Source organism: Diabrotica virgifera, chromosome 7 (assembly GCF_917563875.1).
Source record: "Diabrotica virgifera virgifera chromosome 7, PGI_DIABVI_V3a".
NCBI lineage: Eukaryota > Metazoa > Arthropoda > Insecta > Coleoptera > Chrysomelidae > Diabrotica > Diabrotica virgifera.
In genome coordinates, this window is record NC_065449.1 from 193,656,170 (window position 1) to 193,683,756 (window position 27,587).

The following is a 27,587-nucleotide window of genomic DNA, read 5'->3' on the forward strand; positions in this document are numbered from 1 at the left end:
ATGACACTACGCAAAGGCCGACTCCGCATCTTGCACACATGTATCTGGATTCGCTTCTTTGTTTCTGGTCTTTTCTGTGGCTACAAACGCTTCACCTTCTAGCAGCTACCTATAAGCGTTGCCACCAGTACTACAATATAGCATATATCTAAAATATGTGAACAAATATATATGTCAATGGGTCCGCATGACCCGTCTTAGGTGCCAACATTTTGAGCTTTGGGAACAATAATCAAACATTTTCGGACATATTTCTACGGCATTGGGACACCAATGAGTCTCAAATTTTATAAGCAACGCATATTTTCGGCTTTGGTAAATTGAGACCATAACGCCTTGAACGTATATATACGGCGGCTAGGAATACAGACCCACTTTTTCAAAAGCATATATGCAGCGTTGGGACAGAAAGGATTAACGTACATACAATCGACGGATACCACACTTTTTACGTCATGGATGGCATTTATTGTATTGCACCAAAACATGCAATAGCTTTTAACCAATCCATTCCTCGGCTAAAAACTAAACCCGCACCTGAGGTTTATGGAAGTCAGAGAGCTGTTCAACTAATACATTTTGAAAGGAAAAAACCTCAAGGTTTATCACAAATCAAGATCCGAAGGGAATGTTCACACCAACTGAAACTGTGACTCCATTTGTGCCTGATCTTCTGTGGCTCTAAGGGAAAAGCAGAGTCATTCTCGGTATTTTAGGATCGAATGGATTCATGGAAGCTGTAAGAAGAGACATACCATATTCATATTATGAACTAACATTTATTATTTGTACAGAAAACTAAGAGAAATTTATCAAATGACAGCATTCTAATAAAAAATAAAGGTTTGGAATGTAAAAAGTGGGTTTTGCCAAGACCGTTAAAAATTGGCAATTTTCAACTTGCACTTTAGACCGAACGGTTCGTCTGAAATAAAAAGTAAATAGTGATGTTTGTAGATAATTTTAAGTACTTTAATTTCTGTTAACAGGCCATTTACTTAAAGTTAATAGTTTTCGAGATTTGAGCAAAAAAAAGGAAAAAGCTGAAATTTTTCGATTTTTTCGCGATTTTTTTAATGTTCCGGCAAGAAATTTTGTCCGCAAACCTCATATTCGGATTCAGCAGCCCAAAATCCACATATAATGAAAGGAATCAGAACTACCCCAAAACTTTCCCACTAGGGAGCTCGTAGAGTACAAATTCACTGAATCATTTATGGTTTTTGTAATAAATGGTATACAGCCAACTACAGGAATTTTTTGGATTTAGTACTAGACTGGATTATTACTAGACTTAGTAACTAGCATAACTTTAACCGATTTTTAAAGGCTTTTTCAATACAAGGCGATTCAACATAGGTTTATGGTCATAGTTTTAATATAATTGATACTTTTATAGGCTATTGATTATGTACTTTAGGAAGGAACCACAACGTTAACGGGGTTTTATTGTTTCATATGGTCCGTGGACCTCAAAATATGAAAAAACCGCTAAGTGCTGCCATTTAAAGGGGTGCGTTTTTGAGAAAGGGGTGAATTAGTCACTTGGCACAATGTACATTAGGGTGAGTTCTACGAATTTTTGGTACAAACACGACTACAGAAAAATTGTTCCAGATTAAATTTGCTATCGAAATATCACCTTTTAAAGTCAAAAATATTTATTCTTACAAAAATATATTAAAATAATACCAAAAAAAAAACACGAAAGAAAGCAATTTTGTTTTTTTTTATTACCTTTTTCCACGGGATATAGGTATAGGCGCTGCTGCACAGAAAACAAACATCCTTTCTCTTTAAAATGACGTTTGGTAGAAGTCTCTAGGATTTATAGCTTCCAAAATATGATTTTTCAATGTTCGCTGCTCACAGTATTTTTGGGCAATTTTCCCCATTATTTCACAAACATTATTCTGTAATTTTTTTCTACGCATTTCTAGGTATATGCAATGGTACATTTTATTAGGAAGAGAATACAATAATTACCATTAAGATGGTCTATTGTAGAATATCGATTAATTGGCCTAATGAGCCATACTAAGATTTTCCTAAGAACACATCAAAAGAGAATTAGTTGCAAAGACAAACAAGACCTCGAAGAACCCTAATTTGATATAGAAATGCTATGGGGACTTAGGACGCACTTTTTGAGCTAAATATTCCATTACAAAATGCCGTTTATCATTTATAAAAATGAAGACACTGCTTACAAACAAAGACCTTCAGTTGCCTCTCAGATTTAGGAGAGGGAACTTTAAGAAGAAGAAAAATGCCGTGATCAAAGAAAAGATGTTGCATAATTCGTGGGTTTCGAAAAAGCATATTTTCTATATTGCTATACGGAATGAAAGCTTGGACATTGAAGAGACAACACCTAGGAAGAATAGAAGCGTTCGAAATGTGGTGTTACAGAAGAATATTGAAAATTCAGTGGGTTCAAAAGATTACCAATTTGGAAGTGCTACGACGTTTAAATAAGGAGTTCGAAATTATAAAAAGTATAAAAACTAGAAAACTGAAATATTTGGGTCACATTACCAGAGGAGAAAAATATGAGTTGCTGAGAATTATTATGCAAGGAAGGATCCAAGGAAGAAGAAGCATAGGAAGAAGACACATCTCTCCTGGCTGAGGAACCTTAGAGAATGGTTTAACTGTTGTTCATTACAACTATTCAGAGCAGCAGCCAACAAAGTGACCATAGCCATTATGATATTCAACCTCCGATAGGAGAGGGAACTTTAAGAAGAAGAAAAATGCCGTGATCAAAGAAAAGATGTTGCATAATTCGTGGGTTTCGAAAAGGCATTTGATAAAACACAGCATGTATAATTAATTATAAGAAGTTTGTGTCATTAAAGATTTGCACTTGAATCAAACCATCAGCATAAAAATTGGAGATAGATATACCGACAAGATATCTATAGAAATCGATTCAGACATGGTTGCATATTGTTTCCAGTATTATTCAATGTTGATTCGGACGATTTATTTATAAAAGCTCTTTAAAAAAGCTAATTATTGATGACCTCCAAATTCTACTAGTTAGTTGCAACTCTGCAACTCTAACAAGTTCTGCAACTCCAAAGTTGCTATGTAAGTTAATACAAAATTTTGAATGAAAATATGAGAAAAGTTACTATGAGAAAATATGAGAAAGCACAAAATTTTTGATTACTACATTACAATAAAACGTATACGAAAAATCACTTCTCAGTTTCATTTCACAACAACTGTTTTTAACACAACTCTATTTGTATTTCTAATAATGAAAAATGTATAAAAAATAATGAAAAGGCTTTCATTTTTATTAGGATAACATCGAAAGATGTTTATGTGCTTGTTGGTATTCACAAAACGTTATAAACATTTCTTTTGTGATTGACAGGTTCATTTATCGACTACAAAGAACGGATTAGTGGTTTTGTAGCTTAAGTAGCAGGACATAATAGAGAGAATATATAGCTTATTAAACACTTAACACGTTTAAAATAGACTGTAAAAGGATCAAAACAAAATATGATCATAATTGTTAAAATCAATGGATATTTGATAACATAGTTACCTAAAATACATATTATGTATTAATGTAGGACTGAATAATTTGAAAACGTATTACTCAGTTTTTAGAATCTTTGATATTTTCTGATTGTGACAATATCTGGGACACGTAATGAGGGGACCGCGATATGAAATGCTAAGACTGATAATACAGGGAAAGATAAGAGGCGGAAGGAGTATAGGAAGAAGGAGAGTGTCATGGTTAAAGAATTTAAGGGACTGGTTTAGATGCAGTTCTGCAGAACTCTTTAGAGCAGCGGTGGACAGAGTAAAGATAGTGATGATGATATCCAACCTCCGATTAGGAGACGGCACTTGAAGAAGAAGAAGATTGTGACTCTTACAACTAATATATTTCTGATTTATCAGAAATATCATCTATATATATTACAACTATTATATTTCTGATTCATTATTCATCTATTCGAACATTTGACGGCTCTGAGAAAATTTACTTTGCTTTAAAAAAGTTTTGTTTTCCGTACAATATCGGAAGGGATACCATGGTACAGTGTGCGTAAACCTTTATCTATTAAATACTGCAGATATTCTTCCAAATGAAAACACGCTAATATGTAGTAACATTCGCAGATAATGCTGCAATTCTATCATGCTACGTTGGTCCAGAAGGTCCAGTGCGAAACTTCAGAATTATTGAAATCTATTACAGAAGTAATTATCTGACAGCAGGCATAGTTGCAAGGCTGATAAACAACAATACTATTAAAATGTATGTAAATAAATTGCGAGCCACAATTAAAACCTTCAGCAGAGATATCTATTTGGAAAAATACGCTACATAACAATAGACTTTATAGCCAAAACTTTGGCCATTGAAGATAATACGGGAGCCCTGCGAACCAACAGGGGAGATACAGCAGAGAGATGGAGATTATATTGCCAGGATCTATATAAAGCTGATCAACGTCAGCGGCTTGTTCAACAAATCCCTGAAGAAATAGAAGGAGAAGCTAATGTACTCAAGAATTAAATAAGACTGGCGATAATTAAACTTATGTATAACAAATAGACGGAGAGCTAGAGGCGAGAAATCATCGTCATAAGTAATATGGAGTTTGGCATGTGAAATGTGTCTATTGTATATTGATAAATATGACCCCTTTCAGGCTGACACCTCAGTGGATAAAGGAAGTAGCAATAAGGGATGAAAGGGGAAAGTTGGTGCAGTCATTAAATGTTTTCGCCTTCTATTTTGTTAAACCTCCATCGATTTGCATGAAAATTGGTGAGTAGTTAGAGCATAACTCAAGAAAGAAAACTGATATGGTGCCAACGTGCGCTTTTACCCTGGGGGCGGATGCCACCCCTTCTCGGGGGTGAAAACTATTTTATTAAAAATAACCCCAGTAATCGATAGAGGGACAAATTTTAAGGAAAATTTGTTACTTCTAATTATTAAAATAAATCAATACTTTTTGAGTTATTAAAGATCAAAAATTTGAATTTTTCGTGAAATAAATGCATGATGTAAAGCGGTTTTCCGTGAATAATTCAAAAACTGTAAGTTTTATCAAAATAGTTATGATTACCAAAATTGAAGATAATAAAATATAAAAGAGATTTATTATTCGAAAAACCTTTGAGAATTAATAAAAAGTGAGTTATAGGTGATGGAATGTATATTTTTTTCGGCTAGTACCCAAATTTAAGTATTCAAGCTCAAATAACGGGAAAACGGTGCATTTTATAAAATATATTTACTGAACACTTGTCAAAGTACTTAAGAATACCTATCAAGTGAGCTCCAGATGAAGTTTATAACATCAAAGCTGAGCAAGTGATGATGAAAATAAGAGAACCCTTTCGAGTTTTTAGGAAAAAGTGAAAATAAAACATACGCTATTTATATATTTAATTTGAAATTTGTTAACAGAATAATTTTTAAAGGAATTTCGGGAATGAAGTTAGGATTATAATTTATTATCTATCAAGTTCGTTTTATTACAATTTAAATATAACAAATTAAAAATGCGAGCATTATTATAACGAAAACTTTGTTTTTTATGTATTTAAATTCCTAATATGGAAAATTGCTATTATGAAAAGTTATTTAGAATGAAAAATTATGTTTAGTGTGCAATTATATCCTACTAATTAAATATTGTGAGCTATAAAGGTACTTTACTGAGCGAATTTCTTGAGCGAAATTCATATTTTTTACACATCGACTAAAATCGATACAATTTTGTTTTTTTCGATACATTTTTGTAAAATCGATATGTTTATGATTGCATCTTGGACTTTAGACCGTGCAGATCTTTTTATGAAGAATAATTTTTGTTCGTAAAATTAATAATAAAAGAGTTATAAATGAAAATGATGATTGGTAGGTATCTCTAATTTGAGAAAAAAATTAAATATTTTCTTTTTATTAGAAGAATGTAGATAATAGTTACATTATTATAATAATTATTAATTATTTAATTATAATAATAACAACTATTGCATATATTAGAACACAGTTTTTAATTCCAAACAATTTTTCGTAGTAACAATAGTTTACAACAGTGTGAAAAAAAGGTACTTTAATCTTGAGCGAAATTCATATTTTTTAAAATACCTCCTATAATATAGATAAAATTTGCTATCTGATGATTGGATCGTAGGTTTTAGACGATGCAGAACTTTTTATGAATTATAAAATTATTTCGTAAAATTAAAAATAAAAACTTAAGTAGACACACTGTATATTATACTATATAATATACATAATACATAAATCATTGGGTAGACAGCACCAAAAATTTGTAACCTGCCATTTAACATTACTTACATTAAAATTAATAAGTAATATTTATTTATTTGATATTTCAATTCTTTTACAGTTTATATGAAGTAATATATTTTTGAAATAATATGAAATTTTCATTAACATTTTTACGTACAGTGTCTCCATTGTAGAATTATCTCGCTATTTAAAATTGCTAAAAAATCATAAATTGCTGTCCCGAGAAGCAACTTGTCTTTGAGGTCGGTTATCTCGAAGATGGTTTGAGATATCGAAATGCCGCTTAAAGATTTGGATTCAGGAGACAAAACTACATTGACATCGGTACATAAGCTCCAGATATTGCAAGGGTGGCAACGCAGGAACGAACGAACGGACTTTGCGAATTTATAAACGAAATCAAAATTTTCGTTGAAAATACTATTTATTTTTCACTTTCGCTGTCACATTCACTAAAATCGCTATCATAATTATTTTCATCACTTTCGCTATTATGAATGTCATCATCAGCTTGCTCATCATCCATCTCATCGTCTGTTTCATTCTCAAAAATAATATCTCTAACAATATCTGGCATTTGAGGCCCTTCAAACCATTTGAATTTATATGTGTTATCTTCAGCAAGTTCCCAACCATTTTGTTCAATAACCAGATCTGTTAATTTTTTTTTATAGGCGTTCAACCAAATACTTGTAATGTATCGTGCTCGTAAAAGATGATGATATAGCTCAGATTGAGATGGATATATTCAATACAAACGCCGACTCCGAAATCACAGTAGCAAGTACCTATACAATAGCGTCAATTTAAGAGCAAATGCGTGAAGTTACGAATGATAAAAAGAAAATATTATTATTAATTAAATGTATGTTACTAAGATATTATTTTTATATTATTTCAATATTTAATTGAATTTTTTCTATCGATATAAACTTAGTGGCGGTTCTAGCCAGGGGCAGGGGGTAGCTGTCCCCGTTCAGTTTTTACAGTACTTTTGTATTATAATTTTCGTTAAAAAGGCACGTTATCTTGTTTATTCAGCGGTTGTGTTCACTTGTCCCCCACTTTTTTTGGTCTAGAACCGCCCCTGTATAAACTGAATATTTACAGAAACTGAGGGTGTCCAATAATGGGCACATTTGAAATAATATTCAAATAAATTTTTGCTATATTTTATATAAATGTCTTAAAACAATTCTAAAAACTTTTATAAATAATATAATAATTAAGCTCCAAATTTTTGGAGCCTAAACTTTGAAAAATGTTTGTAGCATAATGTTTAATGGTATCAACTTTTCCGGGAGCTCATTTGATACATATTTCTAAGTACTTTGACAAGTGTTTAGTAAATATATTTTATAAAATGCACCGTTTTCCCGTTATTTGAGCTTAAATACATAGAATTGGGTACTAGCCGAAAAAAAATATACATTCCATCACCTATAACTCACTTTTTATTAATTCTTAAAGGTTTTTCGAATAAGAAATTTTTTTATTTTTTATTTTCTTCAATTTTGGTAATCATAACTATTTTGATAAAACTTACAGTTTTTGAATTATTTACGAAAAACCGCTTTACATCATGGATTTATTTCACGAAAAATTCAAATCTTTGATCTTTAATAACTCAAAAAGTATTGATTTATTTTAATAATTAGAGGTAATAAATTTTACTTAAAATTTGTCGCTCTATCGATTAGTGGGGTTATTTTTAATAAAATAGTTTTCACCTCTGAGAAGGGGTGGCATCCACCCACAGGGTAAAAGCGCACGTTGGCACCATATCAGTTTTATTTCTTGAGGTATGCTCTAACTACTCACCAATTTTGATGTAAATCGATGGAGGTTTAACAAACTAGGAGGTGAAAACATTTAATGACTGCACCAACTTTCCCCTTTCATCCCTTATTGCTACTCCCTGTATCCATTGAGGTGTCAGCCTGAAAGGGGTCATAATTATCAACATACAATAGACACATTTCACATGCCAAACTCCATATTACTTATGACGATGATTTCTCGCCTCTAGCTCTTAGACTAAAAGCACGAGGTCCAGATATGATAACAGCAGAAATTCTCAAAGTAACAGAAGAAACACTAAAATTGCGTCATTGTCTCTCTTACGAAAATATGACATTCCAAGCAATGACCTGACTACTGGACAAAATCTATAATAACGATAATACATAAAAGGTCTGCTTCCATAATTGGGACAATATTATAGAACCGTCTTAAAATAATGCTACAAATAATCGAGGAGGGACTGAAAACTTTCCTATAAAAGGGAAATATCCCAAGAGCAAACTTGATCTATCAAAGGCAGGGGTACTCCAGAACACCTTCTGAATATCTTCTTAAAGTGCCTATCCGTTCCGGATGTTGGCGATCATCATGGCTATCTTGACTTTGTTTACCGCAGCGCGGAACAGTTCAGTGGTAGTCGTGTTATACACTTTCGTAAATTTTGAAGCCAGGAAATGCGTCTTGCAGACTTGGAGAATCAGTTGGAGAAGTCCGCAACGTTCTTGATTTCTCATTACATGTCCTATATATTCTAATTTTTTTGTTTTGATGGTTATGAGAATTTCACACTCTTTTCCCATTCTACGCAGGACTTCCATATTAGTAATTCGGTCAACCCAGGATATACGTAAGATGCCCCTATAACACCACATTTCGAAAGTTTCGAGCCGATTTAGAGATGCAGCAGTTAGTGTCCATGCTTCCATTCCGTAGAGCAGAACTGTGAATATGTAGCATTTCAACAGACAGTATTTTGTTTTTAATGATATGTCCTGACTGTTGAAAATGGGTCTCATTCTAACGTATGTTGCTTTCGCTTTTATTATTCGCTGTTTAATTTCTGTTGAGTGGTCCCATTGGCTATTTAAATTCGTGCCCAGATAATATGTATATTGCTTAACTCTTTCGATATTTTGTTGGTTGATTGTAAGTTGAGCGTTTAGTATTGGTTTTTTACTAATTGTCATAAATTTGGTCTTCTTTATGTTAAGAGCTAGTCCGTATCGCTTGCTAACTTCTGTTATACGATTTGTTAATATCTGTAAATCATTCAGATTATCGGCAAAAACTATGGTGTCATCTGCATATCTAATGTTATTCAACCATTCACCGGTTATTAATACTCCTTTCGCATAACCGTATAAAGCTTCCTGAAATACCCATTCAGAGTAAATATTCAATAGTAGTGGAGATAAAATACAGCCCTGTCGTACTCCCCGTTCTATTGCAATTTTATCAGTTAACTGGTCTTCTATTTTGATTTTGGCCTTTTGATTGTAATAAATGTTTCTGATAATTCTCAGATCTGTGTTGTCAATTCCAATTTCTTGCATTAGAGTTATTAATTTGTCGTGTTTTACTCTGTCAAATGCTTTTTGGTAATCTATAAAGCATACGTATAATATATCACAATTTACATCCTTGGATCTCTGAAATAGCACCTGTACAGCAAAAAGGGCCTCCCGTGTTCCAAGAGCATCACGAAATCCGAATTGTGTTCTTGTTAGTTGATCCTCGCACTTTCTGAATATAAGACAAATATAAAGATTTAGAAAATTTAATATCTCACCATACATTTTTGTTTTATAGATTATCAAAAAGCGTCTAACAGGGTCAAATGGCAACACATATGGCAGATACATAAAGAAGTAGGCGTACCACAATACTTATTTTCTTGCAACTAGTCAGAAAGAGTTAATTGATCTCATATGACTAGTTGAAAACGAAAGCCAAATATTTGGTCTGTAGTTAAACAAGGCAAAGATCATGATAGTGGATAGACTAAATAGCAATCATCCACATATAACCCCAATTTACCGTTTTGACTTATATCTGGGATCATTGATCACCAACACAGGTTGACTACAAAAAAAAATGAAGCAAACAATGTGATGTAGCAAAAGTTATCGTAGGAATGATGGCGAAAATATGGAAGGACTCTCAAATTTCGCTACCTCCAAAAATGTGAATCTTGGATCTTAAGACAATTTAAAGAAGAAAGAAAATGACCACTGAAATATTTTGTTCTATTTCTTATTCAGAGTTCATCTCTGAACTTTTCAAGATATTGTATTATGTGCATTGTCAAGAACAATAATAATTGTCGTATGAGGTTTTGTTTCTTTATTTGCATATTTTTCGGCAAACTCCGTCAGAATTAATTTCATTCAAATATTCTTCTTCTTTTTCTTTGATTTGTGTAAACATGACTCTGTTTTTAATGTACCTCCAGTAAATAATTGTTATTCCATCGTTTTCGTGGTCTTCACACTGATCGTCTTCCTATTGGGGAACCGTCTCTCGCCGTCCTTAGGCTACGGCTCCACGGGCTGGAAATTGACGCTAGCAGTAGCCGCAAAACGAACTTAAGGTTCCACGGAACGGAATAGGAGTAGCCGAACTGAACCGACTACGCACAAGTCCTGTAGTCGGTACAGTTCGGCTATTCCTATTCCGTTCTGCGGAACCTTAAGTTCGTTTTGCGGCTACTGCTAGCGTCAATTTCCAGCCCGTGGAGCCCTAGCCTTACTACTCTGTTGCCATCGGCTTATGTGCTCGTTCCATTCTAAGCTTCTGTTTTTTACTGAGTTCTTAATGTTGTACACCTAGCATACCCGTCGTATATCTGCACTTCTAGCTGGATCACATAGTGTCTTACCATCGATTTTTTGAAGGGTTTTCATCTCATCTGTTTCTAACATTCTTTTTGCCCTTTCCATATCAGGTCGTGTTTTTGCTGTATATGTCATTAATGTTCTGAGGTCTGTTTTGTAAATTCTGCCTTTCACTTCTTTTCTGATATTTTTATTTCTCCATATTTTTTCATTAAGGCAACCTGCGGCGCTATTTGCTTTATTCGCTTCAAATATGCTCACAATGAAATATGTTTACAATAAAATTCAAATAGTATGGTCGTTATTTTAATTCACTTAAAAACGTTTTACTTATTGGTAAACTACTAAAATCTACGCTGTACAACTTAATGAACTAGCAAATATAGACGTTTTTCGACTGTTTGGTATATTTTTCTTGAGACTTATGTTTAGAATTCTACTCAGAATCTGTTTAAACAAGCCCTAGAAAAAACTTTATAAAACTGGCAGCACTGTACTCTAACTTGGAATTCAACAACGTCGAAAATTTAACTAATAGTGGTAGTAAAAAACTAATATTCTTGCAACCATTTTAGTTAATCAGGTCTTCGTTTTTATGTCCAAATTTGTACAGTAAACTTTCCCTTAACGGACACCTCTCTTCGCCGGATACCTTCTCTATGCGGACAATTTATTTATTATTTTTTATTTATTATTTTTATTTATTATCGACAATTTATTATCGAACAAAAATCATTCGGCGATATATGAACCGTACCATTTTTAACATTAACCCATTAGACGGACAGTCTCAACAACGATCGCGGACAGTAAATGAAAAAGAATAATATTTTTTTTTTAAATATTTTGCAATATAAATTTGTATAATACATTTATTATTTCAAATCAACACAGATGTCTACGACGTGATATTTGATACTGTTCACGTTATCAACACTAAGTAATAAAAATTTAATGTGTGTGTCCACCGATGAAAGAAATGCGACACCAGGAACTAATTAAATTATTCATTGTTCATCAAATTCAACCATTGTTTGGTTCTGGGGCTATTTAGCAAGTATGCACATTCACTGATGATGGACCGATAGGTCTGAAAACGTTCTGAATTGGACATATTTTATTCAATCCATTGGGATTTTTTAAGTTTTAATAAATATACCAATTTACATAGAAGTGGTTTTACTTCTTGTTAGAGTTTTTTAACTATATGGTATACAGCCAACCTAGGGAACTTCCCTTTTAGTTTAATTAAATTATTGTTTTGACTGGAACAAGGATTTAAGAATTTTAACGGAAATGTTTGATTAAGATTATTCAATAGACGTAGTTGTATTTTTATGAGTGTTTTTGCAACGTGAATAATATGGGGTTCGCCCAAAAGGAAGTTTTAAGTTTGAAAGAAAAAGTCGATTAGGGTGCTGCATTAGACCTAGAAATAATTATTTTCGATTGATTTTGTAAAGTGCAGTCTAAAAATATTGGGTGTTTCTGGTAAAATTATCCAAGATAATGCATTAGAAGTTGCAAGGGAGTAAGCGTTGATCCGTTGATGTACAAGTTTCTGGTGAACGGCTCGAGAAATTTTGTAAGCGAAGCCCTATTATATTTCCTTCAAATCTGTGTGTGGCGAAGCAGCTGCTGTAGATTTATTAGTGGTTTCTAACTGGAAGGAGAAACTGCTCACTTTAATGAGCGTATACTCTCCGCGAGACATTTTTAACGCAGATGAGACGGGAATATTTTTTAGAGTTTACAGCATTACCCAAGAAAACTTATACCCTGAAAGGAGAAAGTTGCACTAGAGGTAAGGCTTCTAAAGATAGGATTACAATTATATTTTACACCAATATGATGGGGGACAAAGAAAGGCCACTTGTTAATCGGGAACAGTAAAATTTAACGTTGGTTCAAGGTTTCACACGCAAAACAATTACTTATCGAATGGTACAGCAATAAGAAGTCGTGGGTGGATAACAAATGACAAGAGCAATCATGACAGACTGGCTAAATAAATTTGATAGAAGAATGCAGAGAGAAAATCGAAAAGTTCTTTTGTTTCTAGAGACAATAGTGCGTCTCATCCACAACTTGTGTTATGTAATGTTAAACTAATATTTCCATTTATATGTGTATACATTATACATACATACATATTATGTACCGGGTGTCCCAATAAGAATGGCGCTCGGCCATATCTCAGGAACCGTTTATAGTACAGCTTTGGGAAAAAAATTTATAACAAAAGTTGCCTCGAGAAGAGCCTGGAAATTAATTTCATAATTGTAAGTCCACCGCTAGAGGGCGTAATTGAATACTAAAAATTAAAAAATCGAAATTTTACAAAATTTGCCTAATGAAAGGGCACTATAAATCCGATTATCGTATTCTTCATAAAATTCTGCGCATATTTTATTTCACAAGTTTAAGTCTACCTGTGCAAATAAGAGGTGGGGGTGAGTGGGAACCTTGTTATAAAAAAATCGCTGTAAGTCCGGTTCTGCTTAATCGACTTTTGTAAACTTGGTCTTGTTGAAAACAGCTCTTTTTCGTCAATGTAATAGTTATAATTTGGAAACAGCCTATTACGTAATATGCCGGCTTGGAGGAGCTATTTATTTTCTTTTTAGAAACCTAGTTTTCTTTGGAAAATATTAAATACAAGTATGTATTTTTTTCCCTGTGTTACAAAATTAGACCAAATTAGCAACAGAATACCGAAAACCGCATGTCTATACCTTTTTTATATCTCGAGATATCTTAAGAAACGTGTAAATTTTAAACCTAACTGTTGCTGTCATATAAGTGGAAATATATAGAAGCAAGTAGTGTGCTATGGAAAAAAACAAAGAAACATTTTCCAGATGTTACCGTATTCAAAACAAAATATGAAAAACTCTACTACTGGGGTGACGTCTTTGGGGATATTTCATTGCATACATTCTAGCCGCAATAGTTGCATTTCTTATGCATTCAAAGAATGTGGCTATCATGTCAAATGCTTCTTAGTTTGTAAGAATCATCTTGAATTTCACTCTGTATAAATTTTATATAAAATTTAATAGAAACAAACCGGAACAAACCATCAATGAACAAATTTTTATGTTTTACTGGTTTGACACATAATTTGATACATGATGACTTTTTGAAGTTAATACTTCTAATAGATCTATTTTTTCCATAGCACACTACTTGTTTCCACTTTGACTTCCCTAACTTAGTTTACCGGTGACAATAACAGTTATGTATTTATCTTAGTTGGGAATAGGATAATTGATATTAAAATATAATGAAATAAAAATTAAAAATTTGTGTAGAAAATCTGACGTTTTACATTTTCTACGATTCATCGAGAGAAAAGCAAATGCGCGGAGGCAACAATTCATAAAAATTTACATATTAACGCTATTTTTTTGGTATTATTTGAAGTATTAAAATTCGTGTAATATTTAAATAAAAATAAAATTAAACTGTTTAAAATATATTTATTTCGTTAAAATTATAATAATAGAAGTATAATTTCTTACTCGCGTACAAAGTACACAAACTCTTTTTTTGTTATAATTTAGAGTGTTATTTGTCTTATTGTTGTTTTAATTCATTATATACGGTGACATCTGGATAATGTTCCTTTGTTTTTTTCCATAGCACAATACGTGCTTCTATATATTTCCATTTATATGACAGCAACAGTTATGTTTAAAATTTACACGTTTCTTATGATATTTTGAGATAGAAAAAAGGTATCGACATGCGGTTTTCGGTATTCTGTCGCTAATTTGGTCTAATTTTGTAATACAGGAAAAAATACATACTTGTATTTAACATTTTCCAAAGAAAACTAGATTTCTAAAAAAAAAATAAATAGCGCCTTCTAGCCGGCATATTACTTAATAGGCTGTTTCAAAATTATAAATATTACATTGACGAAAAAGAGCTGTTTTCAACAAGATCAAGTTTGTAAAAATCGATTAAGCAGAACCGGACTTACAGCGATTTTTTCATAACAAGGTTCCCACTCACCCCCACCTCTTATTTGCACAGGTAGACTTAAACTTGTGAAATAAAATATACACAGAATTGTATGAAGAATACGATGATTGGATTTCCAGTACCCTTTAATCAGGCAAATTTTGTAAAATTTCGATTTTTTAATTTTTGATATTCAATTACGCCCTCTAGCGGTGAACTTACCATTATGAAAATAATTTCCAGGCTTTTCTCGGGGCAACTTTTGTTATAAAAATTTTTTTCCCAAAGCTGTAGTATAAACGGTTTCTGAGATATGGCCGAGAGCCTTTCTTATTGGGACACCCGGTACATGCACTTATTTTTAAAGATTTTAAGTTAACATATTTTTTTCTCTTCAACGGACACCTTCTTTAAAGGGACACTTTATGCGGAACGACTACTGTCCGTTCAAGGGAGAGTTCACTGTACACGTAACGCTCCTGAACGTTCAAATATTTTATATTCTTATCATTTGAACTATTCCAGCAATCAAATCAACAATCTGTTGTCTATGGGTTCAGCAATATCGAGTTTCACGGTAAAATCTAATTTAAATGGTTTTAATTCAATTCTACTTAGAGCCGATTTGAGGCTTCGGCGGGTGGGTCTGATCGAATTCAGTAGAGGCTCTTACAAATTAAACTTTAATAAGGTGATTAGAGGTCTCTATCGATGAAATTTAGTGGGGAATTCTTGAAGAGACCCGAGAGATACCTATTTGTGGAAGTAAAAGGGTGATGTGGTCGACGGAGCTGATAATTCCTTAAAATATTCGGATGGGGATGGGTTAACGATGCTTGAAAAGAAAATGGCAGGTAATTTCCTAAAAATTTTACTTACGATATTTTTCTTTTGTTTTAGGTAAGATGACAATCTCACACGTAGAGCAGAAAATTGCTATTGTAAGTATGTAATAATATTAAACTAAATTAACAATATTCTAAGAAATATACTTTTTCTAAATATGATACTTAATATATTATTTAAGACAAGTAATTGGAATTCATAAGTCCTGGGTTTTCACCCAAAGCGATCGAAAGTATAACCGGAAGTCGATATTTGAACTCTTCCTCCGTGTATCTTTGCGTCTTTTGATACACAAATTTATGAGTTATTTTTACTAAACTTTAGGTTATAATTGTTTAAATGAAAATGACTTCAAAACCGGAACTAAAGATTCAAGCTTGACTTTTCAATACGCTTCGATTGATACGTCACATGTACTATTTCTGCGAATATAATATGGCACTTCCGGTTAGATCTTTTTAACTGGAAATGATATAAAAACCACCAAAATTATACACTTGTTCTCATCTTGCTAAATTTCAGTGACTTTAAAACGGTACTTCCCGCTTTAACCCTAAAACCAACAGTTCGTGGTCAAATTTCTCATCTTTAACACCGTCCTTGGGTTATAGGCTTCCGTTCGACACCTCATTTGTCATTCTATGTGTATTAGTAACGGATTAGTTATATTCACGGACGGACACTCATGAAACCGGAAGTGTATATTTGTTCTCGTCCTGCTATGCCGCGTCGAATAATATATCGCTTGTACTATTTCGGTGACTTTAAAACAGTACTTCTGGTATCATTTCTAAAACCGAAAGTCCGAGATCAAATTTCTCATCTTTAAATTTCATCCTTGGGTTATAAGCTTTGATTCGACACCTCATTTGTTATTCTATCTGTATTAATAACAGAGAGGTTATATTCGCGGATGGACCGATAGACGGACAGACAATCATGAAACCGGAAGTACATAATTGTTTTCGCGTCCAATAATATATCACTTGTACTATTCCGGTTACTTTAAAACGGTACTTCCGGTTGTATTTCTAAAACCGGAAGTTCTAGGTATAATTTCTCACCTTTAGTACCAACCTTGGATTATAGGCTTTCATTCTACATCTCATTTGTTATTCTACCTGGTATAATGACGGAGAAGTTGTGTTCACGGACAAACAGACAGACTGACAGACGGACGGACAGACGGACAGACGGACGTGGATAATTCAACGTTTTCACATTTTTTCAAAATTGGGTGAAAACAATATCCTTGTACGTTCATACTAATATTTCTTTTAGTTATTCGCATATCCTGATAGTTTTTCATGATCTTACCCCTAATTTTCGTTGCCCATATTCGCTATGACACGTCCCTTACTTATATTACTTTATCGTGTCAGGGCATATTATTCATAGAATTTCGGCCCAGTATCGGGCTACGTCGGTTCCATCTTTGTTGGCAAGCCAAAAATCTTCGAGAGTACAGCACAGATTAGGACAGTTTCTGCATGTAAGCAAATGGTCCATATTCTGTATTTCTCGACAGTTCTTGTCAGTTCACAACATATTCAGTTTCCAAAGTTTTAAAGTCTAGAGATAGGCCGGTCCATTGAACCTGGGGAATAGGAAAATACTCGGGCGGTTCATCCTGCACTGTTTCAAGGAAGGTTTTCTTGGATTTTAGTTGCTTTCGTGATGTTCGAGCTTTGTATCAGCAATGCCGCGATGCGATCTGTTTAATTTTCTCTTTTGTTCTGAAAAACCCGCTGCTTTATATAAATTTGAGAGTGGCCTTGGTTGCATGCACCCCGTTACTATCTTGTATGTCTCATTTAGTGCAGTATCAACTTGTTTGGTGTCGGCAGATCTGCCCCAAACGGGGCACACATATTCAAAACACTTAAAAAGACACATCACTGAAAACATATGTATATCTTAAAAACTCCATAGAATTACACAACGTGTTAACTAATCTCCAACATAACCTCTCTTTTCAACGCAGCATGTCTTAAGTACTTTGCTAGAGAAATTGTGAAAAATCACTGCATACTATTGGGCTGCCTTTTGTTTTAGTTCCCTAATAGGACGTATAATATGTCATTATTTTTCTTGGTTTACTCTGTTTTACTTATAGTCCAGGGACCAAAGCTTTTCACCTCATAATTTTTACAGAATGGATCGATTTGCTTGAAAATTTGAGAATACGTAGTGGATAGTCCAAGGATCAAAATCTATATGACGCCGAAAGGCGCTTTTACCATGGGGGTGGTTGCCACCCCATCTCGGAGGTGAAAATTTTTTATTATATTTTGACCCCAAAAGTTGATAAAACATTCATTCTAAGCAAAAAATGTTATATACATTTTTTGATACAATTAATAGTTTTCGATTTATTCGCTATCGAAAGTGTTAGTTTTATATCGAAAAATCAATGTTTTTCGATATACTCATTTAGGATTCACTCAATTTTTGTCATAGAAAAGTCAAACCAAGTTCTTGGGAATTAAATAACCTACAATTTAATATTGAAACATTTTTTCGTATCGCTGATGCTAATCTTTCTAGTCTGAAGAAAATGGCATTTTTTACCAAACTACAAAAATGCGTTATTCGCTTTTAACTCCAGTTTTTTTAAAACTAATCATTTTAAGTCACTGAAACTTCTAGAGTCTATTAATAATACATTAACAAAGAAGAATGAAGAAGGCCAATGACTAAAAACACCGCTAACTTACCTTATTGTGCCTCCAATTGGATTAGTCGTTTTTTTTTTTCAAAAAAATAAATTGATTTTTTAACCGTAACATTTTTATTTTTTATTTTAGAAAGTTTGGTAGAAAAGAATTTTGTAGTTTCCTACAAGATCAATAACGTTGATATTAGATATTAGATCTTTTTAAAGTCCTCAGTCGAAAAAGAGGTGACTTTGAAAGGGTTGGTAAAGCTGGTTTTTTCATGTTACTACAAGTTTAAATTGTCAATAACTCACTCAATTTTTGCCGTAAAAAAATTTTGCCAACCATGTTCTTGGGAATTAAATAGATTGTAGAATGTTCTACAATTTCATATTTAAACATTGTTTCGATCTCTGTTGCTAATCTTTCTATTCTGAAGAAAAGGGCATCTTTTACCAAACTACAAATATTCGTTATTCGCTTTTAACTCCATTTTTTTAAAAACTAATCATTCTAAGCCGGTCAAACTTCTAAAACCTATTAACAATACATAAATAAAGAATACCAAATATGGTCAATGACTAATTTTAATTAGGGTGGTGATTAGGGGGTACTTTTCGATCACTTTTTCGCTGAAAAAAAAATAGGTACTGATATTATTTTCATTACAAGTCACTTAATTTTTGAGCTACAGACTTTTTTATTTTTGCAGATAGATATTTTTAAATATTTTAATTAGTTTGAGCAAGTAATCCTCGAAAAGTGCATAGTTCTCCCGTCGTTTGACTTTGAAACTACAATATTTGGCATTTGACGAAAAAGAGCTAACATATAGTAAAGTATAGCTCGATGACTATTGATCTTAAAAAAATTTTAAAAAATGGTTTTGTTTATTTTTTCAAAAGGTACATTTTTGCCAAGTAAAGTTGTTTCGATAAAACGAAAAATGTTTGAGTTATTATTAAACTATTAAAAACACCGATTTTTTCGTTATAAAACTAACACTTTCGATAGGTAGCGAATAAATCGAAAACTATTAATTTTATCAAAAAAATGTACAGAACGTTTTTTGCTTAGAATGAATGGTTTTCCCAACTTTTGTGGTCAAAATATAATTAAAAATTTCCACCCCTGAGATGGGGTCGGAACCACCCCATGGTAAAAGCGCCTTTCGGCATCATATAGATTTTGATAGTTGGACTATCCACTACTTATTCTCAAATTTTAAAGCATATCGATCCATTCTGTAAAAATTGCGAGGTTTTGTCCTATTTTAAGCTTCATATTACTTGGACTATTAGAATTTATTAGTTTATTTTATATAGCATGTGTATATTTTTTAATAAAATTTATTTGCACGCATGGTAATAATAGTATTGTCAAAATTATACCTGGTTTAATGTTGTTACCTATACAACTCTCTAGTTATGCCATTTTCTGCTTATCGTTTTTAACATATTTTATACATTTCTGACGCGTTTCTGCATTTATTTCTTTATTTACTTTAACCAATTTAAACACCAATTTTGACCTCAAAACCAATAAAATAATTTATTCAAACGTTCAAACATTCCAAAATTCTCGCATTATTACACTGGTAACATTCTCAAATATTATTTGACTCCGCTCTGTGGTGTGAAAAATTCGGCAGTTATTTACGTTCGCTGATAAGCCAAGAAAGTTTTTGGAAGTTTCGTAAGTCGGGAAAGACATTTACTCTGAAAAATGGTCCTTTATTTAAGAAACAACAGCAGTTTTCTTGATTTGCGTATAAATTTTCAAGTTTTGAGGTTTTCAGCGAAAGGTTCGAAACTTTATGGATTACGTTGTTTTTGAGTCTCCGAAAGTTTTCACACACATCCACGGTCTTTCAATATATCGCTACAAGCGGTTACATGTTGTATTTTAAATGAGAGACAAGTTTCTTTTTATTTGTTTAAAATAAGCTAATATAAGTCTGATCTATAAACGGAAAACAATAAGTGTTTAAACAAACTAAAAATAAACAAACTAAAAACTTATACATAATATGACATAAAGTAGATAATAGTATATTTCCAAACCAGCTACCGCCTGTTATTTTTATGAACGCTGTAGTCTCAGTATATTGAAAAGAAATTGGTACAAAAAAAGACGCTTTGTAATGTTTTCAGATTTTAAGTACATTGTGACGTTTCTGGTTTGTTTACTTTTGTGGCTGTCAGTCTGTTGAATTTTTTGCCGTTTTTTTTTGTCGAATTTTTGAAGTTCTTTACATCACACAAACACTTTTTTTTTCACAATTAATTTTATATTGGAGTTTGAAACTTTATGGTAAGTATTTTATTTTGTCAAGGAAGTTTTGTTAAGTGACAGTTAAGGAAATAGATTTTAAGGTTTTGTTAAGTTACCGCCAAAGTGTATGAAATGACAAAAAGAAAATATGTTATTGATTTTTTTATAAATTGTTTATTTATTTATTAAGCTACTTCAAATGTAGCTGTAATTCTTCACCGAAATTTTAAAGCAAAACTTACATTTGACATTTTATTTATTTGATAACGTCAAATTTTAACCCGTGTTCGGAGCTGTAGCTACATACTCTCACTTGCTGTTGCGTTTAGTAAATTTCCGACTTATTTCGTATGCTTTAAATGATGACGCACGGGTAAAGAACCGTAGCGTAAAAATACATATTCAAATAATCGTTGCAAAGGCTCTTAGATACCTTTCAAACGAGATATCACTTGTCATAAGGTTTCATTTGAAATTATCGGTCAAAGTGGCCTTGTAACGTCAACGTCATCTGTTACTATTACGTCACCTGTTATTATTATTTTTGAATAGACTAAGTCCGTTTTTTCCTCCCTCCATATTTCATTATTATAAGTAAAACCGTTCAAAATACGGGTAGGGAACTTTTGGCTCCTTTTTTAAGTGCCATCTCCGCGACGAAAGTTCATCTGTCCGTAATCGTCATGGCTATTCTGACTTTCGAGACAGCTGCTCTGAACAGTTGCCTTGAGCTGCAATCAAAACTTTCTCTCAGGTTCTTCAACCAGAAAACGTGTCTCCTTCCTACGTTTCTCCTACTCTCGATTTGTCCTTGAATTATGAGTCGCAAGATGTTATATCTTTTGCCTCTCATCACATGTCCGAGGTATTACAATTTCCTTTCTTTTATTCTTCTTCTTCATGTACCATATCCTTTCAGAACGTTGGTTACCATCATAGCTATCCTAATTTTATTCACTGCCATCCTAAATAGCATGCTTGTATCAACACCATACCAATCTCGCAAGTTCTTCAACCATGAGGTTCTTCTTCGTCCTGGACCGCGTTTGCCTGCTATTTTTCCTTGCATAATATTTTGTAGCAACCTATATTTGGGACCTCTCATTACATGTCCGAAGTACTCCAGCTTTCTCTGCTTGATGCTTTTTATGATGTCAGTAGTCTTGCTAGTAGACGTTCTAGTATTGTGGAGTTTCGAATGTTCTCCACCCAGGAAACTTTTAAAATTCTTCTATAGCACCACATTTCGAAAGCCTCAAGGCGATTTAGATCGATTTTATTCAAAGTCCAGGACTCGACACCATAAAGTAAGACCAAGAACACGTAGCAGCGAAGTAGGCGGATCCTCAATGCCAATTTTAGGTCTCTGTTACATAACACCTTGGAGATCCTTCTAAAAGCGGCTCTAGCCTGCTCTTTCCTAGATCTAATTTCGCCCTGACTTTCTGCGTTAATATTTAGTTGCTGTCCAAGGGAACGATTTTATCAACTTGCTCAAGTTTGGTATTATTTACATATATAGACGTTTTTATATGCTGCTGTTTACTTATTACGAGTATTTTGGTTTTCCGCATGTTCAGATCCAGACCTGCCTCCCTACAACTCTCAACGACACTATCAAGTAGTGTTTGCATATCTTCTTGACTAGAAGCTAGGAGTACTGTATCGTCCGCATATCGCAAATGATTGATGACTTCACCGTTCACAAGTATTCCTTCTTGTTTTTCAGAAAAAGCTTTTCTGAAAATTCTTTCGGAGTAAACGTTGAAAATCAGTGGTGACAAGAGGCATCCCTGCCGTACTCCTCTTTTAATATTAAGAACCTGTGATTCCGCACCATCTACTACAGCTGATGTTGGTGGATTCCACTATAAATTTGCAATTATTCGAACATCTCTGCCGTCCAAGCCTATGTCTTTTAGAGCTTCGATCAATATAGAGTGCTTAACACGATCAAATGCCTTTTGGAAGTCAATAAAACAACAGTATATGTCTACAGATATATCTCGACATCTTTGAGCAAGTACGTTCATTCCAAACAATGCCTCTCTCGTTCCAAACCTGTTACGGAAACCAAACCGTGTGTCATCCAGGTATTCCTCGCATTTATTGTAGATACGACCATGTATTACCTTCAGAAAAATTTTCAATAAATGGTTTAACAAGCTGATGGTTCTATAATCAACACAGGTTTTTGATGTCTTCTTCGGTAGAGCTATAAACAGTGAATTAGACCAGCCATTAGGAAGTTGTCCGCTGGTATAAATGGTATTGAAAAACGAAGTTTTAGCCTCTAAAACATTGCTATCATTTATAAGCTTGTATATTTCAGTAGGAATTTCATCAGTACCAGTCGCCCCATCTTTTGATGATTGTATGGCTTTTATTACCTCAGAGCGTGTTATTAGGGGTCCGTCGCAGTTAGTAATATCGGGTGGTGAACTACTCCTATCGTCTTCGAATAGGTTCGTAACGTAATTTTGCCATTCTTCAAGTTTGTCCTCTACATCAAATATTACTTTACCATGTTCATCTTGTAGCAATGCAGTTTGTTTCTTATTGAAGATACCAGCCGCTTCTTTCACTTTTTTTTACATGTTAAACGTGTGATATTTGTTTTCAACTTCTTCAATGTCTTGACACTGTTTGGCTAGATGTTGACTCTTTGCTTCTCGTATTTTACGTCGAATTTCTTTTTGTATGCTGTTATAAAGTGTTTCGTTGTTTTTCGCTAATCGCCGTTGTTCCATCAAATCCAATATGTCTTCTGTCATCCAAGCCTGCTTTTTTAGCTTTGACCTGCCTTGTAAATTTCTCACACAGATTTCATTTACTGTTGTTACGATTTTATTTAATCCCTCATCGACATTCTCACCGATATTTTCCCAAATTAAATTTTCGTTCAGTTGTCTTTGAACTGATTCCTTAACTTTCTCGTCTTGTAATTGGGCTGTATCGATATTTTTGCGAGACTTCTTTTTGATCACCTTTTTTAATTTTAATTGGGTTACAGCTACTATGGGATTGTGATCAGACCCAATGTCAGCACCTGGATAAGTTTTAAACGATTTGATGCAGTTTCTAAATCGATTTTTTATTAGAATGAAGTCGATTCGGTTCCTAATAATTGTGTCCTCTTATTCTGCATGTGACTTCCAGGTGTAGTCTTCTCGGTGGTAGTTTAAAGTGAGTATTCGATATAGTGAAATCGTGTTCTTGACAAAACTGAACAAGTCTATCTCCACGTTCGTTTCTGTTTCCTAAGCCATAATCTTTCTTTTATTGCGTTTTTAATTTCCCTTTCTCTGCCTATTCTTCTTAACACTTCTGTATTCGTGACTCTATCTACCCATGAAATCCTTAACACTCTTCTAAATGTCCACATTTCAAACGCCTTATGATAACACATGATTCAGCTCCATATGCACACTGTGTACACAACATTTTATTAGTAGTATTCTGAGGGCCAATGTCAAATCTTTTTCATTTTCACGAAGTTGGCACATGCTTTTTCAATGTTCACTCTTATTTCTGCAGTGTAATCGATATTTTCGCTAGCACTTTTGGCTAGCACTGTATAATGCACAAATAATAAAAAACAACAGTTTAACTCCAAACCTAAATCTATAAAACATATGATACGTCATAACAGCATTTACCTTTACTAATAATTTAAAATTTCTAAAGAAATTCCAGCACAAAATTACATAAATTTAAAATCACCTTACAGATCCAGCACGAGTAACGAACTGTTTAAAAACTTTCATTTAATTTCCTGCGCCGAACGTCAGAACTGGAGAACAATCAATTTCAAAAGTATAAAAGACTCGAGGTGTCAAAACGATTATTTCCTTTGTTCTGCTGAATCATTCTTTGTATAATTTTAAAACTTTTTTAATTTTTCTTCTGTACGAGTGTAACAGGTTGTCCAATATAATGACTTTGGCAAAGTTGTCTTTGGATATTAAAAAGTTGGATTACGAATAAAACCTGGTTAGATTAGTAATTATTTTATGTAATTAATTTAAGAAGACATGTCTTTAAAATAATGTATTTCCTTGTCATTTTCAGATGTCGTAGAATTCCTAATATAATTTCTTGCTATAGCACTTCTACTCTAACTTTTCCCATCCACGAAATGATTCACGAACTACTTTTTATGCTAGGTCTCTTTTTAACTCACAGAAACTAGTATCGCAAAATTAAGCCGCTTTTCCATAGAAATCACAATAAGTTAAACAAGGATAAACAATATTATTGAATGTCTTCTTATGAATTTTGACGTGTATAATTTTCAATGACAGTGACAGATTTTTGATTTGTTTGTTTTTATTGTTTATTTGGTTTTATAAATCAATAAAGTTTTATTTATATTATCAATAAAGTTTATTTGGTTTTATATAAAAATAAATATACTATTTCAGTTAACTAAAGGAAGAGTTGCAATACTGACATTAGGGTCCACGGAAAGAGACGAGTACCTAATAGTAATATGGTAGTGTTGATAACTCAATTTGTGAAAAATTTGCATTTGTATCTCTGTTTCCCCAAAAGTTTGATATATTAAAAATAATAATTGTTTTTTTATGTAATTCACTGGATAGTTTTGCATTTCTCAACCTTAGGTAATATACCCCATTCCACGAATATACGTCTGTTTTGGATTATCGCGACAACGAATATTTTACTGTGCAAAATATGAAGAACGAAAGTAAATTGCAAATTATATTGTTGTTTATTGGAGTAATTAATAGAGCAAAATAATTTCGTACTTCTTATGTTGCACACTAAAATATTCGTTGTCGCAATAATCCAAAACAGACGTATATTCGTGGAATACACCATATTAAATCTTCTTAACAATAGTAACTTTGTTGTTGTGACTTTTTTTAAATTTATTACCGTTCTATTATCATCATCAGCCTCTCTCAATCCACTGCTGGACATAGGCCATCTCTGTTTGTCTCCAAAGTGTTCTATCTTGTGCTTTTTGTATCCAGTTTTTTGTTGTCTTTCGTAAGTCGTCTTGCCATCGTGTTGGTGGTCTTCCTCTGCTACGTTTATCGGCTCTTGGTCTCCATTCAACTAGCTTGCGAGTCCATCTTCCGTCCTTCATTCTGGCAACGTGTCCAGCCCATTTCCATTTTAAGCTACAGCTTCTTTCAATGACGTCTATGACTTTGGTCTTAGCTCGTAGATCTTCGTTTCTATATTTAGCTTTATCTTCGTAATAGTCTGTTTGGTATTCAAACTGTTTAATGTTAAGTCCATCAATCTCCTCAGTAGTGAAAAAAGATTAAACGCTTCAAAAAAAATTATATATATATATTAATTGATTTCTACGGCTTTCGCCGCCTCTCCATACCCAGCTTCCAATTATTTCTATCGTAACACATATCTTCATCTAATTGCCTCGAATCCATTGCCTCCTGAATATTGTCCCTCCAGCTTCTCCGTGGTCGTCCTCTTCTTCTTCTCTCCGGTGGGACCCACTCTAATATTTTTCTCGGCCAGCGAGTCTCATTTATTCTTTTAACGTGACCGAACCATGTTAGCTGTCTCTTTTCAATATCGTCTATTATAGTTTTTTCCACCTTCATACGTTATCTAATTGTTTCATTTCTTACATGTTCTAAGCTCAAAACCTGACAACTTCTCCTCAAAAAGTCCATTTCTGTACTAAGTAGCTTCAAAAAAAAATTAACTTTATAAAATACGTTCACGGGATAATAGCCATTTCCTAATTATTACCACTGACACTCTGACAGCACGTATCAATGGTCTACACATCGACGTACGTTTCACTTTATTTTTTGATTCAACTTGTTTGAAAATGAATCGTGACGCATGGAAAAAGTTAGACTGGAAAATCTATAATAATATCTGTTGTTATTCAAAGTGTAATCTTCATTATAAGCCACCTAATGGAAAATATAGAAATAAAAATCAAAATGCATATGCTATTTATTTATCTCAAAAGAGCATATGGTTCTCCATCATGCTATTTCATTGACAACAGTGCTACAGAATATTACTCATGTTACTCATATTGGTAAGACGAGCCTAATCTCATATTAAGGATAATATCTTACATAGTTGCATATTGCACTACAAAATGTAGTTTCTGAATCTGCGGAACCTACTTTACATGTTTTGGAAACTACAACTCAATAAGGAAATGCGGCAATATATTTCCATAGCAATGCATACATTTTCTTCATTGTACGGTGTCATTTTATATCGCGAAAAGTGCCATATTTCTTGTCGTAAAACTGGTCGATGGCATTTCCTACTCCGTAACATGATATTTATCATTCTAATCAGAGCAAAGCGAGTAGAGGGTTGCAACTTTATGATACACTTGTTCCAGTGGCGTCAAGCCAATTGGGTTTATAATGATAATAAATTAAGGCGGAAGATCTTTAACTTAAAAGATCCTAATGTATTAATGAACCTATCATAATAATATTTCTCTTTTGTACTATAACTTATTGTTGAAATGCAGTAGATATGAATGTTGCAGTATTCAGCCAAAAATGTGTGAAAACTGTTTAAGATAGCATTTCACCAATTTGAAACATGTAAAATATACAACTACATTTAACTTTATCTAGGTTTTATTATAATTCTTGTATAATATAACTAGATATCACTATTTATTCTTCTTCTTCACGTGCCACTCCTGATATGATAAAGCATTTCCTCAGGTTTCTAAGCCATAAGGTTCTTCGACCTAGCATTCTTCTTCCGTCTCTCTTGTCTTGTATTAGTAAATGAAGTGTAGTATACCTCCCTGGATGACGCACAACATGGCGAAAACATTCCATTTTTCCTAACAATAAAACACTGAAAACGTTTGTTTTCTATACTTCCACAAAATTTATTATAACTGCA

General features: G+C 33.1%; 1 protein-coding gene across 1 annotated transcript in view; it reads left to right on the forward strand.

Annotated features, from left to right (window-relative positions):
• The first annotated feature begins 15,822 nt into the window (after nt 1-15,822).
• Nucleotides 15,823-27,587, forward strand: part of LOC114329597 (uncharacterized) — a 427,965-nt gene continuing 416,200 nt past the window's right edge. The window contains exon 1 of the mRNA XM_050656160.1: nt 15,823-15,857. The gene's annotated coding sequence lies outside the window, so the exon portion shown is untranslated. The remainder of the gene's footprint in view (nt 15,858-27,587) is intronic.